A 7,218-nucleotide genomic window follows, 5' to 3' on the forward strand; every position below is an offset into this window, starting at 1 on the left:
ACAAGCTATCTAAGGATGGTACTATAGAACGCCACCTTAAGGTAGGCCTAGTGGCGCCATCTCTTGGTCAGGCCGGAAACTTATCAATCCACCCTCGTATTGTGTGAATATACACTTTTAAAATAGGAAAAATACGTCGATAATCCCCAAAAAGAATGTACGTGGGAAAGTATGTATGTGAAAAATCCTCGGGAAAAATTTAAATTAAAAGAAAAACACAACTGTAAATTACTTTGCGAATTCACGCACAATATTTAGTTTTTATACATACATATGTATATGTTTATGGCATGTAAGAACCTGTTACTCTAAAAATCTATTAAAAACTAAAATCTATTATTTTAGAAAACCCTGTTAGTTGATATTTCCCCCCCTTTTTTGCTATTTGATAATATATAATACGTTTCCAAAAAACTACCCCTAAGCCATACATACCTACCCCTCGTGATCAGAAATGTTTTGAAAGATGGAAAACCACCTTGAACAATGTGAAAATGATTTAGAATCCCAAATTAATTACATGAAACTTGGCTGATTTAGAATCCCAAATTAATTACATGAAACTTGGCAATTTCCCTCTAACTATAATTTCCCCCAAAAATACTAAATTTCTCTCCAATGATATATAATACGTTCCAGAAAAACTATCCCTATGTCATGCCTACCCTAACCTCATGATCAATAACGTTTTAAAAGATAAAAAACAACCTTGAGCAATGTGAAAATAATTTAGAACACCAAATTAATTATATGAACCTTAATAATTTCCCCCTTTTTTCAATTTCCGCGAAAAACCCGTAATCAAAAACGTTTTGAGAGTTAGAAAACCACCTTAAAAATGTAGACATGCTTTAGAGCTCAAAATTAATTAATTGTAAAATTAATTTAATTGTATGTTCTGCTGCATACGTTCACGTGGAAGGGTAGTTTTGGGAAAATCATAATGAGAGGGAAAATTGAAGTGTCATGCAATTAATTTGGAGTTCTAAATCATTTTACATTGTTTAAGGTGGTTTTCCAACTTTTAAAACGTTTTTGATAATGAGGGGAGGGTATGTATGATTTACGGGTAGTTTTTCGGAAACGTATTATATATTATCAAAGAGCAAAAAAGGAGCAAAAAAATCAAATAACAGTTTCTTCTAAGTTTGATTATTTTTAATGCTTTTTTCATACATATATATGTTCTGCTGCATAAGTTAACGTGAAAGGGTAGTTTTCAGGAAATTATAATGAGAGTAAAATTTTCAAGTGTCATGTAATTGATTTGGAGTTATAAATCATTTTTAGATTGTGCAAGGCAATTTTCCAAATTTTAAAACTTTTTTCATGACGAGGGGAGGGTATGTATGACTTACGGGTAGTTTTTCGGGAACTTATTATATATTATCAAAAAGCAATAGAAGAGCAAAAATATATCAACTATCAGTTTCTTCTAAGTTTTATTATTTTTAATGCGTTTTTCATACAGATATATGTTCTTCTGCATAAGTTAACGTGAAAGGGTAGTTTTCAGGAAATTATAATGAGAGTAAAATTTTCAAGTGTCATATAATTAATTTGGAGTTCTAAATAATTTTTACATTGTTGAAGGTAGGTTTCCCATTTTAAAAACGTTTTTGATCACAGGGGGTAGTTGGGTTAGACTTAGCGGCGCTGAGTGGTCGTCCTGCTAGCGCTGCCACCCTTTTCTCCGAAGTTTAAAGTGCAAAAAAAATTTTTTGAGCATAAAATTAGCAAAATGAACGCAAAAAAATATGGCGTATTCTATTTTATAATTTGCCTTTGTGGCGGCGCTGAGTGGACGGACCTAACAGATGCTACATTGCAATTTTAGTATTTCGAACATTTTAAGTTCTTAGGCAATAGTTATGTTTTGTACGTCAATGGAATTTTTGTTTTATTTTAAGCTCGGCCTATTTTTATTATTTTCGGATCACAGTAATATTGAATTATATTAGAAAACCATTTATTTGTTTTTAACAAATATTTGGAAAACTTAAGGGTATCCGGACTGAAAATATAGTTACCGCATTATTCCTTTGCAAGGCAGTTGAAATGAAGATAAAAAAATTTTGAAAAGAGTGATGCAAAATTCGTTATTAAACTATTTTCAACGATTTAATTTCAGGCATGTGGGTAATTTTCCTGACCGTGGGAGTGGGCAGAAGGCTGGGGATTGTCTTCTTTTGTTTTGTTTGAATTTTCAAGTGGGTAAAACCACGTTCAGAAATTTTAAGTTGGTTGTACGAGCTACCATTCATAAGGTTTCCGGCGGCCCTGATAACGACCATAGGATAGATTATGTAATACAGTAGGAATCGTTGGATTTGGATGAATCGGGTCCTCAATTTCGATCGTGCAAACAGTAAAAAATTTTTGTAGTAAACCCTCCTGACAGTGCGGCATCATAGCACGTTCAGGGATCCTAAAGCCCTAATTTTAGGGCGACACCATGAGCCCATTCTTCTGTTGCCTCACGTAATTGCCACTATCTCTCGCACTCCGCCATGCCGAAAGGTACTTTTCAGGGAATCCTGGAAGTCGAAAGCATGGGAAATGATCTTAATATCTATAATAAAAAATAAAGAGCGACTGCACCTAGTTCTAAAGATTTTTAAGGAATACTCTAAGGAGATTGGAATGGATTTTCGTTTAGAAAAATAAGTCAAGGTTTATTTGGAGTTTGGAAAACTTAATGACGTTTCCTAAGATCTTAAGCTCGTCGACAGAAGCGCTATACGACAACTGCGCGCTGGAGAGAGCTATACATACCTGGACGTGCCACAGAGTCACACTTAGAATGTGAAATCTACTGCGTCTGTCTGTCCGTTCGTCTCGAAAAAATAAACGGATCAAATTGTGCTTTTTCGCACATTTTTTAAGTCCTAACACAGATAATGAGTTTGATAAACAGCCATTTTGGGTAGGAATTCAAAAAGTTAAAGTATTTGAAAAATTTTTGACATGAATTTTTTTTGGAATACAATTTTTTAGATAGCGCTATTCTTAGTACTTAGAGAAGCAAATAATTCATTCTTATGATTTTTTTGATAAAAATGACAATTATCAGAGTTATAGCATTTAAAAAATTTAATAAATTATTCCATAATCAAACTCTTAGGCCAAAAAACAGACGATATGGAAAAACTTTAACAAAAACGCTGCTCTTTATTGTTCTTTTGTATTATTTTAGTACAAAATTGAACTACACCAAACTCTCCTTTCAGTTACCCTGTCCACGGCCTTCCTAGAAATGATGGCTCACTCAGTTTCTCAGAGCAGTAGGGCGAGAGCAGTTGCGAAACGAGTCAGGAGTTTATGTTTCGGTCTCCCCGAAATCAGTCCAAGGCCATTTGAAGGAAAAATCCGACACTTGAATGAAAGCGAGAGTTTGGTGTATTTTTTAAAAAGTTCAACTATTAGGATGAAAATTCTTTCTTTACCCTTTAATGTTCTACTATTTTATTCTGCCGTACAAACTAAAAAGATACATAAGTGACATTGCCGCTTACGTCGACTTTTTCATTGCCACGCTTAAGAGAATCACTCTAAGCGGCAATGTCACTTACATATCTTTTTAGTTTGTACGGAAGTATTGTAAATTGCAACTCTTTCGTTAACAGTTAAAATAATCTTTTCCCCTTACTAAGTTTTCCCCTTACTTATTACTATTTTGCGTGTATGTTAAGTGTGGTTTATCCTACGCTTTCATTATATTAGACCAAAAAAAACATTGGCAGATTTACGTCACTGGCTGTAACATGTATACAAATGTTCATATCACTTTAAACAAATTTAGTAAGTCCATCATTTTCCTTTTTACTGACTAATTAAATGTAAATATATCAGAATAGTACCGCTTAACAATATTCTTAAATAATACGTTAATCAGTCTTTCCTCTACCTGAGAAAAATTATGATTGCTTATAATTTAGTCGTCACTTTGGCTGTCATCCTTAATTCTATAGGTAAATATAATAGTATAATAATAATAATATATATGCAGTTTTTAAAATATTTTTAAACTTCCCACGAAAAGAAAACTGTTCGACTTATCCCACATTCTATTCCAATCGCTATTCTTTTCCAAACTCTGAGTTTCTCTTAAATGAGTACGAATTAATTCTAATTTTGTTTCGTGTTAATTCAGAATTTGTGTTCATATAAAAAATAAAATTCAAAAAGTTTCCCTATATAATTCAATTTTTACATAATAGTTTGTAGTTTTAAATTATACATATATTTTTATGGCATTCCTTAAGATCTTCAAAATTAAAAGCAGATCTGTTACCTCAACATGAATCTGAAGTCTTATCTCTCAGTCAACATTAATATGACGACTTATCGCTTACCTATTATAAAAAGTGAGAATTTGACAGAATTTTGAATTAAATATTTATAATATGTGGTATTAAACTCAGAGTCGATCTAGAAAGCATCCTTGTAGTTAAAAGTATTGAAAAAATCCAACATGGCGATAATTTAGAAATTCAAATGGGAAGAAACATTTTAAAAATAAAAACATGGAAAACTTCTGGATTTTGTTTAAAGATTCATTATTTCAGCTCGAAATTTATTTCTCCATTTGAAAATTTATTTTTGATAGCTGAAAATTTAATTACATGTTAGAATAAGGTATTTATTTGAAAACTCTTCATCTTTGATTGAAAGTTGACTTATTTTATTTGATTCTGTAACAATTTTGCAAACAAAAATTTCTTATCAAAACTACAAAATGGGAAAACAAATGATAGGAACGGCAATATCGAGTCGTGGAGAGTAAAAAGAAAGTTGGCTAATATGAAAAAGACTAGAAGTTTTTTCCAAAAAGTACAGTAACGGAAAATTTTATAACGTTACTACTGAAAGAAAGAAAATGTAATAAAACGCAGTAAGCACTATGTAGATATAATGGATTTTAAATGAACTTCAATAAGTGTTTTAGAAATTTTCGTTTATTCTGAAATATTATAAAATAATGGTGAAAAGAAATACAGTGCTTTACTAGAATTTCAAGTGAGCAGCTGTTACGGGCCATTCTTTGCTATGAACAGAATTACACCAGGATGTGTCTTTAGCCTGATTGATGAAAAATAACATTGGAAGTAAATAAATTAAGTTTCTGGAAGAACGACGCAAGTGGAAATAAACTTTTTTTTAAGTACAGCAATAAGAGAATAAAAATATTTTCGTTTCAATACCAATGCATCAGGTATCATCTGATGCAATCAGGTTCAACCAGTCTCAACGGTGAGGCGCTCTGGCCAATCACAGTCATCGTTGAGAGCATACATGAGTACATCATAACCTAATATCTCAGTTTCAGATTAGTCCTGAAGAAGCGAGCTGCAATATTCAAGAATATTCAGCAAAAATGTCTAGTGTTGCACACGATTGAAACCCGAACTACTTCTTTTTATCATAATCCATTTTTGGTTGTAAATTTATCTTTTCATTTCAAAATGCCACTATCTGTTAAAAATGTAACAACTTTTTAAACAAATCATCCTTTTTAGTAGAAACTCCAACTGTTTTGCAGAAAATTCGTTTTTTAGGTTTGAAAATACCTGTGAGAAAACTTTCTGATGGCATCCGTCTTGCTTCACAATATTTTTTACAAGTCGTTTTACTAACTTAAGAAAAATGCAATCCTCCTTTTTTTGTCGCAGAATTAGGGTTACAGTTCGATTGTCTACCTAACGGCGACCCAATTCCTTATGTTCCTCGAGGCAGATCTCCATCTTCTCCTCATGAAAATAATTCACATAAAAGGTCCCTTCATCCTGCTGAGTCTCGTCTTCGTGTCAGGTCTAGGTCTCCTCCTGCCACGTACTATCCTCATTCCAGTTCCGTAGTTCCACCTATGAGGCTTCCTTCTTCTGACGGACATGGATGTGGAATAGAACAGCTAAAATATATTCGGCTTATTTCTTCCAAGAATTCGCAACGAATATTTGAACTTCGAAGATACACTTTTCCGGCCGATAAAAGAATGAAAATAAGTATAGGATATAGTAAATATGAGTTTGTACCAATCCATGAACAAATTGTGCTATCAACATCCGATGGTGACGTTTTTGCAATATTAAAGAGTCATGAAGCTTTTGCTGCGCTGTACACGTATTATAAAAACACTAATAGACGAGCGAAAATAAACATGAGTAGTGGCAAGGTTAGCACATTGACTTCGCAAGAAGTAAATGAGACTGTAGTAGGTATCCGCAGCCCAATCAAGGGAAATTTTGTGGTATTGCATGAAAACTAGCAAAGCGTCTAATTTTACAACATAAATTAAATCTCAAGGTTATAAGTCAGCCACACATTTTCACAGGAGTTATAATAAAAAGATGTGATGAGTTAGATATGTCCCCTGATATTGCTATGCTTCCTCTCTTCTCACTATTAGCATTTGCTGATCTTGAAATATTTGATTATTATTCTTGTTTGCCCCGAGAAAATGAAAATAAATATTACTTATAAAATGATATTATAAATTGATAAGTTTGAATAATAATTATAATTATTACATCATACTCATGAAAAGACGTTACATTCAAATTTTAATATTTCAACTATTTAAAAACTTTCAGCTGCGCATATGTTTATTATTTCAGGATTAGGGTAATATTAACTTATAAAAAAAAGCGTTCCTTTGTTAAAAAAAAATAATTTGTAAACTTTAGGGTACGATTCATTGAGCCAAGGAATCACGTTTTCCAATTAATAAAAAGTTTTAGTTTAGCCTATAACATTTAGTTTGTTTGAAATTCAAAATCCAAATATAAAATGTAGTTACCGCTTTCTTGTTTTGCACGCCAGTTAAGATAAGAATTAGTGAATTTTGAAAAACGTGATGCAAAAGTCGAAATGGAATTATTTTTAATGACTTATTTTCAAGATCCTAATTTAGTCGTACTTCAGTTTCACGCGCATTCTGGAATTTTTTAATTCGTTTCGCTACTGACTGATTTAATAGTATTTTCGATACAATTGCATGACAATGGCGATGCCCACACGAGTTGGAAGGCGCAGAATGTACACGGCGGGTTTGATAATGTTGGTGGATCTATCTATCACGACTGGCTTTTTTCTAAGATTCTGCCAGCCGTGATAGATACGAGGGTAGTTCAATAAGTCCTTAGAATGACCAACAGATGGCGCGCGAATCGCTCCAAATCATCTGTTTTCAGTCAGCACCACTCCCGAGTAGATATA

The sequence above is a fragment of the Belonocnema kinseyi genome, chromosome 1 (genome assembly GCF_010883055.1).
Source record: "Belonocnema kinseyi isolate 2016_QV_RU_SX_M_011 chromosome 1, B_treatae_v1, whole genome shotgun sequence".
NCBI lineage: Eukaryota > Metazoa > Arthropoda > Insecta > Hymenoptera > Cynipidae > Belonocnema > Belonocnema kinseyi.